Source organism: Elaeis guineensis, chromosome 4 (genome assembly GCF_000442705.2).
Source record: "Elaeis guineensis isolate ETL-2024a chromosome 4, EG11, whole genome shotgun sequence".
In the NCBI taxonomy this organism is placed as follows: domain Eukaryota; kingdom Viridiplantae; phylum Streptophyta; class Magnoliopsida; order Arecales; family Arecaceae; genus Elaeis; species Elaeis guineensis.
Genome location: NC_025996.2, coordinates 16,641,754 through 16,652,665, shown reverse-complemented (window position 1 = coordinate 16,652,665; position 10,912 = coordinate 16,641,754). Strand labels below are relative to the sequence as shown.

Genomic DNA, 10,912 nt, shown 5'->3' with positions numbered 1-10,912 from the left:
CTTCTTCTTCGTTTTTTCTCGCCGCCGCCTGCCTCCCCGCCTATCCGACAGTCTCCCCCCTCCTTCCAACACTCGTGCCCCCTCCCCCTCGGAGTCCTCGTGCTGCCCCCCTCTCCCGCAACCATGCCGCCTCCCCCCTTCTTCTCTGCCGCAGACGACCCTCCTCCCGTGACCGCGCTGCCTCCCCTCCCCCATTTCTTTTTCTCCACCGCAAGCCACCCCTCCCCCCTTCTTCTTCTCCGTCACAGACCCCTCTCCTCCCACAACCGCATTGCCTCCCCTCTCCACCTTCTTCTCCGCCACAGGCAACCCCCTCTCTTTCTTCTTCTCCGCCGCAGACCCGCCCTCCCACCCCGTCTTCTTCTCCGCTGCACCCCTCCCCCCAGCCTTTCTTCTCCGCTGCAAACTCCCTCTGCCTTTCTTCTTCTTTGCCGCACCCCCCCCCCCCCCAATGATTTTCTTCTCCACCGCAGGCCACCGCCCCCCCAACCCCGATTTTCTTCTCCCCTCCCCTCTTTTTTCTTCTCCGCCGTAAACTGCTACACCCCTCCCCCCCATCTTTCTTCTTCTTCGCCGCAAACCCACCTCCTGCCGTCTTCTTATTTGCTACAGGCTGCCACCCCTACCTTTCTTCCCTGCTGCAACCCCCCCCCCCAGCCTTTTTTCTTCTCCGCTGTAGAACCCCCTCGATCTTCTACTCTACTGCAACCCCCCCCCTCGGTCTTCTTCTTCATTGCAGCCCCCCCCCCCCCCCCACTTCTTTCTTCTTCTCCGCTGTAGGCCGCCCCCACCTCTCCCCCAAACTCCTTTCTTCTTCTCCACTGTAGGCCGCTCCCCTCACACAACCGTGCCGTGTCCCTTCTCTTTCTTCTTCTCCACCACCCTTTGTGCTCGTGCCTCCCCCCAATCGAGGTGGCAAGAAGGCTTCTGGGAAAAAAAAACTATTTAATTTAACCCTAATCTTTAGGGTATTTACCTTAACAGCCATGCACATTTGATGCTTCAACTGATTGCTAATACAAAAATCCAAACCATCCATTTTTAATCCGACGGTCAAAAAAAAATTAATTATAAAAAAACTAAACTATCTTTTAGAGCACCATAGCAAAACCCATAATTTCAATCTCTTTATCATCCAAATCGAGACTGATGATTGGCCTTCCTTTATAAGTTTTTCCACTTCACTCTTATCAAAGACTTTTGTCACCTATCCACCCAAAAAGAAGAGGTTGGTGGCCTATAGACTCCGACCCAGAGTAAGTTTATGGAATTGTGACACATTGGATGATTAAAAATAAAATAAAATAAATGAATCCAGATGGAAAAATAAACAAAATAAATATGCAATGAAGAATGCCATATAATAAGCGCACTGCTAGCACGCATGCCTGTGAGATTTTTTTTGTTTTTTTGATCACCTAAGCTGAAGAATTAGGTAACATCTGATGTTTCTATGCTTTCAAAGATTTGTAAAAAATATTATATCAGAGATCATAACAGCTAAAGTTTTGCTTACACAATCAGCAGTGCAGAGGTCCCAAAAGTTCTTCCATGTCCAAAATGGTTTCCATGTTAATCAGCTTCAGCTATCACCTTGGAGCTGACAGACCAACCTCTATACGAGACAAACAATACATGCATTAGAAGAAAAAAAAACTAATCTGACGGTCTAGAACATGAAGCGACAACTCTATTGTGCTGAGTAAGAAAATTAAAAGGACTCGAGACAGGGCATGTCAATTGTTTGCAAAACAAATATACATATCCAAGTAAAAAGCATTATCTCCTGTTACAACAAATAAGAAGAGATGGAATTCAACCTAAAGCCGTGACTGCATATGTTGCAGAAACAGAAAAAGACCCACCTTTAGGAACAGCAAAGAGGTGAAGCAAAATGTTTCACGTACCATCATTTTCATCTGGGAGAAGGACAATACTGTTATGATTTATTAAGTGATGAATATGCAATAAATTAGTATTTTTTATTCAAAAATTATTTTAATCAATTCATTTTAGATCTAGCAATACTTAACTAGAAAATAATTACACTCTTCTATATGTACACTTCACAGAAAACAAAATTCTAGCCACAACAAAGTAATCTTAAATTTTGAATACATCAGTTAACAATTTTGAATTATTCTTCCCACACATCTCAAGTTCTCGGCAACTTGTCTAGCTGCCGCTATCTTTTTTCCTAAGGTAGTAAGTGTATATTATCGTCCAAGTTACTCCAACCTCCTTTAAAATCACATGTTCCTTTATCTCTGACCCCTGAAAACCTTTAAAATTTGACCCGATTATTTCTCTGCCTTCACAAAGAACTTCATGAGTTCCTTTAACTTGATTTGCATAACTTAGGGCTATGAGTAATCAAACCTAGCAAACTATCCTTCTGATAAAGAATCCTATCATCCTGTAACCACATGCACATGACCATGTGCGCACACAGACACTTTCACAGACGGCAGGTTTAAACAGCTCTTGTAATTTCTGGTCTTGAGAAACATTAGAGTGGTCATGAAAGTCATTAGTAACACTTCTATGGCACTCTTCTTTTATCTGAAAATGCATATTTATTATTCCTGTGAATTGCATTCTAGGATGATTTCAAATTCTTTGAGGAATATGCTAAGGATGACTCGCAATCATTTACTTTGCCCTTCCCATACTTTGTATGACAAGTGAAGATGGATGCCCCCAAGTTATCACTCAATTTTATGCATATGACCATGACTTCGTAATTACATAATTAAGTTTCGATCGTGCATGCTTAAAAACAAGATGCACTCATTAAAACAATGATGGTGTCTATATATATTATATTACATGGGCTCCTCCAGAAAATAGGCATGTGCAGATCATAGTTACAACAAAATTTTCTGATAACCATGGTATGCTATGCAGCATTCCAATAGAGTGCACTGATCTGTGCAAACAAAAGATTGAAATAAAAAAAGAAAAGAGAACAACAATTAGGTGATAGTTCACCAAAATTGACTTGCATGTTTCACATCTTGAAGGTTTATCTCTATTTCATTCAACTCATTCTGGATATAACCCAATAAATAGTTGGATTAGTCATGAAAGTCAATCCATGATATGTTAAAGAAACATTCAAACTTGAGAATTCTAGGAAGCAAAACTGGCAAGCATTGAAGTTATTCCTTTCAAGCCCCAGCAAATTCATGTGCCTGCAAGAACCAAATTTTTACGTTGGCCTGACAAGATGATATAAATAGAGCAAATAAGCAAAGTTCTGATCTTTTATAAAACACGAGACCCATTAATGTTTTTCTTTGCGCTTAATCATGTTTATGTCCATATCAGATCACAGAGAAAGGTCTTACAACGTGTTTATAGGCATACTGAGGGAGTGGAAGCATAAGTTTGCAAGGAGTGCTTGAGTTTTCTACTTCCTTGAGCCACATTGAAATAAATCAGATAATGTTATATGAATGAAGTTGGTCAAATAGTCTTCACATGTAATTTGATTATAAAATGCTAGGTACACGGTGAAGACAAGAAGAGGAGCTGATGGATGCATTTATCTAAAGATGACAAATAACTAATTGAAATTTGAAGCATCTTGAGTATCTTATAGAAATGCTCAGATTGCTTTAATATCCATATTCTGCTATAGTTATTGAAAAACCAAAGATTATAGAGATGCTGGCTGCGGAAAAACTGTAACTTAGTAGATCTGTTTGAACTGCCCCATATCACATATTTACACCACAACAACAATCACCACATTCAATCTACATGTATACTTGAAGACATATTGATTACTTGTGACAGCATAATGTTGCTGGATATCCAGCAATGCTAGGGTCTAAATATTCAGCTAGAAAGAACATTTCTGATTTCTAGCCATACAAATAAATATTCAATCTGGCTTGACCACTTTCTAGTTACCCACCTCTTTGGGATGGAACTTATTTCCATTTGTCCTAGCAATAATTCTGCATGAAATTGCACAGTGTAGGGAACATTTAAATTTGTTTTATATCTAACTTAATAGGTAATCTTGATCACCATTGAAGAATTCATATATCGACAGCAATGCACTACGTTTTGATATAATCTTAAGAACATGTATAAGTTTCAACATATTTAACAATATTTATGTGAAAACATCATCAATTAAGAGTAAACCAATAGTATAATTTATAGTAAATTATGACTTTGATTTTCTAGCCATGTTCAATTAATATTTCAAATCTATTGTTTTATATGAGTTTCTTTTATTATCATTTAACTTTAAAAGATAGTTGAGTTGAGTTGCTTTCAATCATTCTAGGTTTAACCATCCAAAAGGCAAATATATACCAAAATGTTGGTCCACATCAAGTTAAACATGCCCAAAAGCGGAAGTTCAAAACTATAAAACAAAAGGTAAGGTTTTAATGAGAAACTTTGACCAACCATGCATTCCATGATTCTCTTGTCCTAATCTGTCGATATCATTCTCTTTTCTCAGTTTTATTGTGTTGAACTGCACCACATCTTTTCCTCATAACAAGTGGGTATTCTGTTTACAATTGAAAATTATTAGGATCCTGCTCTGCCTCTGATTTATCAATATTTTTTTCTTTTTTCCCTGTTCCTCTTCTATCTTAGATACCATATCGACATCGTTTCTCATAACAATATGGAATCATCATCTAGTAGTTATCACATCTCTCTTCTAAAAGAGGATTCTGAGAACTTATTTAAAAAAAAAAAAAACTCAATCTGAATCATGCTAGTTTTACCAACAATCCGTACCCACCTGTTGCCCCTAAAATTGTAATCAGTCGAACTATATCTTTCCATTCTAAACTTTCCAAAGAAGATGATAGCCACAACTACACATTTACACATCAAATGATGAGCTCTAAACTATCTTATATGACTTTTCTTTCTCTCCTTTCTACCTCGAAATAATCAATAGTCACTTCCCTTCCATTAACATTATGAAGGAATTATTGCTTTGATAGAAAAAGATAAAGCTTGACAGAAATCAAACATGTGCAATTTCCACAGCCTTGAAGATCATTCTATCAACTTTCTATATTCTGAAAAATTAAACGAATAAAGAGTTAAAGCTCATTTTCTTAGACTATACTGTGTATGCTTATGCATGTACAGTTGCTGAATTTTTACAATATGCTGTACAACTTTATTTACACTATTTTGATCCTTTTCTTTCTCATTTTTTTGGTTTTTTTCTGCTTTTTTTGTTGTGCAATCGAGGAGCATCATTTCCCAAAGTGGTGCAAGAGACCATCTTCAGTTGTAGACCAAAACTGAGAAGCATCAGAACAATCCACTAAAGTAGGATTAGCTAGAATTGATTAGTTCAGTACTTTGATTTTGATGTCAAGGGAATGCGAATTTTCATAGGCACGAAAGGAACACCACATTGGTGTGCAGAAAATTGAAACCACGCAGCGAACAATGAACCACCCATATTAACACCCTACCTACACCATGCACAGCATCAGGTCTCGTCCACATATTAATATACCGTCATCTCCAAACATTCACCTATTGCACTCAATTCCATGATTCAACCAGACTTAAAAACAAATACATGAAATCCTCGCACTTAGACACCACAACTATCAACCATCTAATAATCTACTCCCTCCACTTTATTCATAACCCGGGTCGCCGACCATGCCACACCCAAAAAGCACGCAACTTTCTGAAATTGTTTCCTTCAGAACATCAAAAAACAAAGAGAAACGCTACATTGATTGGCAACAAAGGGGAAAGCAGCAATCTTTATGAGAGAACAAAGAGCTCGAAGCAGAGCTACTCACAGAGCAGTCGAAACAGTGATAGAACAACAACATCATTAGAGTCCAGGATAGGTGCGGCAGAGGATACCCTGTGAGAGTGCGCGGCAACTCCTAGACGTCAAGCTCAGCCGTGTCGTCAGCCTCGCCGCCGCCACGGCGCTGTGCAACGGGAGAAGAGATCCGCTGCAGCATCCCAGCTCCACCGGCAACCTTAAAAGGAAAACCCTTTTTTTTTTTATTAGATTACGACCAGAAACCAAAGAGATACTACAAATTGCCATTACGAATCGCTGACCTAGAGAAGGATGAGAACCGACGAGCAGGAGGAGGGACGGCGGTGGATCCGCCAGAGAAGGGCGGCGATCGCGCAGCCGGCTTCGACTTGGCCGCGAATGACCTGAGGGAAGATAGAGCGACGCGGTTTACTGATCGGACGGAGGTCGAAGCCATTGGAAGATTAGGGGTACGGCTTAGGGTTTAGCCAACGGCCAGAGAGATCGAGGGAGTGAAACGCCGTTGGAGACGGGGATTACGATTTATCGAGGGCTTTGAGACTCGGAATCCGCAGCTACCTAGGCACTTGAAAACGGACGGCTCTGATGAAATCATAAGCGCTAATACGTGAAACAATCGAACTCAACGAGAAGTCTTTAAATAAGGTCAAACGCATTCCTTGATGAAGGCCTCCGAGGTAATGAAGGCCTCGACCTCCTCGCCGTCGACCGTGCGGTCGCCGTCAGTGTTCGAGAGCCGGAGATCATTCTCGGAGGAAAAGAAGAGCGCCTGGATGCTACCGAATCAGCTGTCTTAAGGCTAAGGAGACGAGCTTTTCAAGAAGAGCAGCCAGATGCGAACGGTATCCATCGTCCCCAAGCAAACGCCTCTTTTGTTTAGAATAAAAGTTTTTATTTTATTTTTTCCTAATTCATGTCTCGTCATCAGCTATAGTGATTCGTACTCGATACAAAATTTCAACTTTATAAGCGAGAATGCGAGATGTGTGATTGGTAATGATTAAAGAAAGAATCTAAGTGTGGGAAAATGAATTTTGGTTCCTTCTAGATGCATTCAGTTGTGTTGCGGCCAATCGCCTCGTCGTCCGATCGTCGGGGAGCGTGCACCTGCAAAATGAAGTCCGCACTGACCAGAGACGGTTCCGGCGGGGACCCTCCGGTCAAGTCAGAGAGGTGACTGGACAACAGTGAAATGTAGACAGAGAGCTCTTATCGAGAGAGAGAGGGAGGGGATCGATCCGCTCCGTCTCTCCCACCTCTCGACTCTGTTGCGGCCAATCGCCTCGTCGTCCGATCGCCGGGGAGCGTGCACCTGCAAAATGAAGTCCGCACTGATCGGAGGCGGCTCCGGCGGGGACCCTCCGACGGTCAAGTCAGAGAGGTGACTGGACAACAGTGAAATGTAGACAGAGAGCTCTTATCGAGAGAGAGAGAGAGAGGGAGAGGAGCGAGCCTGCGTTTTTGGGAGTCGAGAGGTGGGAGAGATGGAGCGGATCGATCCCCTTGCACTGTTGCCTTCCCCGGTTTATATAGGGGAGCACGGTATGGCGCCGTCATCAATGGCGCGGACAAGTGAGGAACTGTCAACTCACTGTGGACTGTCAGAGTCGCCGTGAAAGTGTCACGTCGCCGTGCGGCTGTCAAATCACCAGGGTTGACAATGCCCTCGGCGGGACAATGCCCCTAGGTAGCCGTGCCGCATGTCGCTGTCAGAACTGACAAGGTCTGGCGGCTGTACGACAGTTGGAGGAGCCGACCGACCCAAAGTCGGTGGCCAGCTGAGTGGTGTCGGGCCCTTCCGTTGGTCGGCGAGTCTTTCGTGAGTCGGCCATCGGACTTCTGGGTTCAGTCGGTCGGGAAAAGTGCGCCCGACATATCCTCAGTCGGTCGTGAGCCGATAATTAGCCAGTGATGGCATCCGTCAGTCGGTCACTCCGACCGCCAATCGGTCGGTACGGCCGTCGGTCGGTCGGGCCGCCAGTCGGTCGGGCCGCCAGCCGGTCGGTCGGACCGCCAGCCGGTCGGTCGGGCCGTCAGTCGGTCGGGCCGCCAGTCGGTCGGACCGCCAGTCGGTCGGTCGGGCCGTTAGTCGGTCGGTCGGTGGGTATCCCCCAACAGTTGCCCCCCTCCACTCCTAAGTCGGGTGGTGAGCTGGCCGATGCTTTCGTTCGGGCAGCGATCCCGGACGACTGAGAGTGGATTTGTCGTTTGCGTAGATCCGACCGTACCGCCGGCTGATCCGATGTCAGACGCCTCATAAATGCCAAGCGATCCGGACGTCTAGTCGGTGTCAGAAGTCACGTCGGCGTCAGGTGTCAGACGTCGCGTCTTGTCGTCATCAGAAGTTACGTCAGTGTCCGAAGATCGGGCGCCGGACGATACGGCGTCAGGCGACCGGATATTCGACGCCGATCGCGGGAGTGTGGGCCGCTGTCGGGCGTCCCATCGGGAACGCGAATCGGCGCGGGCGCATAAATGCGGAACCGCGCCCCCGCGTGTCGAGGGTAGTTGGCCGGCGCCCCCCGCATTTAATGTGGGCGGTGCGGCCGTCCCGGGACGGGGCGCGCCGAATCCTCCGCCAACCGGCGGGCGCCACGCGTCGTGCATCTGTGGGCCTTCGGTCGGAGCGGAAGCATCTCGGCTGTCGGTCGGCCCTATATATATAGGACCTCCCGGACCCATGACCCACACTTGCCATTTTGCTGGAGAAACTCTGTCCGGGCGATTTTTCAGTCGTCGCGGGCAGAGCTTTCTTGCTTCCGGAGGGATTCATTTGGTTCGTGGTCCCATCTTCTTCTTCTTCCTCTTCTTCTCTTTCTTCTTCTTCTTCTTTCGGTTCCGGTGCAATGACCAGGAAACCGACTCAGGGAGCTCGGTCGGGGAACCCGACCGACGACTCCCGATCGGCTCCGAAAGATGAGGCCTCCTCGTTTTCGGGGCCGAATGTCGATCGGCTTCGGGAGCAATATCGCATCCCGGAGCAGTTTCGGCTCTCCGCTCCAGGGGCCGGCGGTCGGGTTAACAGCCCTCCGCCCGGCGATCTGGCGCTGTATGTCGAAGACCTTCGCGCAGGTCTTCGGCTTCCAATTCCGGAGTTCGTCCGAAATTTATTAGATTATTACGGACTCTGTCCGGCGCAACTGGCGCCGAACTCCGTCCGTCTCATCATCTCCTTCGCGTTGTTGTGTCAGCTCTTGCTGACCAACCCTCGCGTTTCACTCTTCCGGGCATTCTTTGTGCTCCGACCCCACCCTAAAGCCCGAGGGTGGTGGCTCTTCAACCCCCGGAAGGGTCTTGCCTTCATCACCGGTCTTCCATCATCCATTCATGGGTGGAAGAACCAATTCTTTTTTATTTCTTCCTCATCTCCTTGGGGCTTCCCTTCCCGCTGGGGTGTGCCCCGAACCGAAGCCAACGACAACAGCCGGGTGGAGGCGGACGACCGGGAGGACTTCCACCGACTGAAAGACATGTCGGTCCCGAAGCAGAGGGAGCTTGTTACCGAACAAGCTCTCTATGATGCCGGCTTGAGTCTGGTCCCCCGAATAGGTATCGCCCGATCCCCCGGTCTTTTTTTTTTTTTTTCATTCGGCTCTTGGTCCGGTCTTTAACATTTTTGTCGGTATTGCAGGGACACCTCCAAGGATGCGGCCGACAGACGCCGAGATTCGGCGGTTCGCAACAAGGAAGAGGCCAGCATCGGGGGCCGGTCCTTTGCGCCCCCCGAAGAAACCTGCTCCAGCGGCGCCGGCCGTCGAGGCGTCGGCGACTGACCAGTCGGAGCCTGTAATAGCCCTCGTGGCTCCGACTGCTCACACGGAGGAGAGGCCGGCTGAGGAGGCGGCCGAGGGAACATCAGCGGCTTCGCCGGTGCGAGTGGAGCCGGATGACGTTCAGGAAACCGAACATCGTCCGGCGGCGTCCGTTGGCGCGACGGGGGGCGCCGGGTCGAATTCAAGTGTCCCCTCGCTGCCGGTTCCTTCGGTCGGGGCCGCCGATCGGGGGAAAGCCCCGATGGACCCCACGGAGGAAGCGAGATCGGGGAGCCGCTCTGTGCCGCCGAGCGCACATTACCCCGAAGGAGCGTCGGCGTTGGCCGACCACAACCTTGCGAGGAGGTTGTGTCAGGGGATCCTCCTCCCAGCCGACGTAGAGTCGCTGAGGTCTCGGTAGGTGACCGAGATGCTGTCGCGGTTCTACCCGACCATGGTGGAGGTAAGGTTCCTGTCGCCTTCTCTTTCCCTTAGAAAATTTTCCTTGTTATGTGATCTTGACGAAGTCTTTTCCATCGGCAGCTGATCTTCACGATGTCGGAACTGGAGGCCGGGTACCGAAGGTTCGGCAACGTCCGGGCCACCTACAAGGAGAGGTCGGCGGCGGCCGAAGCCGAGAGGGCGATGTTGGCCGACCACCTTCAGCAATCGACCGATCGGGAGGCCAAGTTAGTTGACGAGGTCTCCCGGCTTGGGTTCGAACTTCGGTCAGCCAAGAAGGAGGCCAGACATAAGGGTCGGGTCGTGCGTCGTCTTCGGCGCGAACGGGACGGCGCCGCCGCCGAACTCCAAGGGGAGCGCGAGCAACTTCGGGTCAGCCTGGAGAAGCTCGTCGAGGCCGAAGAGGAGCTATCAACCGCCCAGATCGACGCCGAAATGGCGAAGGCTGAGGCGGAGTCGGTGAGGGAGTCGCTCGCCCGTGCGGAGGATGAGGCAAGGTCAGCGAAAGAGTCGGCCGATCGGGCGGTGGAAGACTTCCGAGCCTCCGACCAATACCGGGAGGAGATGCTCGAGTCGGGCTTCGCCTCGTACCGGGTAGGGTTCGAGGACGGTCGGGACGCCGTCCATGCCTTGTACCCGGAGCTGGACGTCAGCACCGTCGTCCCGCCGGTAGCCGAGGAGGAAGGAGCCGAAGAGGAAGGAACCGAGGAGATGGCCGACCAGCCGTCGGGAGGCGTCGTCGTGGCGGAGGAAGCCGTCCCGGAGCAGGTGGCGCCGATCGATATCCCCTCGCCGACCGAAGCCCCTCCTTCAGCCGCCGACCCAGCGCCGCTTATGGCTGACACGTCGGTCATCCCCGATCCTCCGTCGGTCGATGAGATCGACTAAGACAGAT

General features: G+C 48.3%; 1 long non-coding RNA gene across 1 annotated transcript; it reads right to left on the bottom strand.

The window, feature by feature from the left end:
* Nucleotides 1-1,342: 1,342 nt before the first annotated feature.
* Nucleotides 1,343-6,219, bottom strand: LOC140857174 (uncharacterized). Its single transcript, XR_012140684.1, has 4 exons — nt 6,085-6,219; nt 5,811-6,014; nt 1,866-1,919; nt 1,343-1,615 (listed from the first exon to the last, which is right to left on the bottom strand). It is a non-coding gene; the product is annotated as an uncharacterized lncRNA (long non-coding RNA).
* Nucleotides 6,220-10,912: the final 4,693 nt, after the last annotated feature.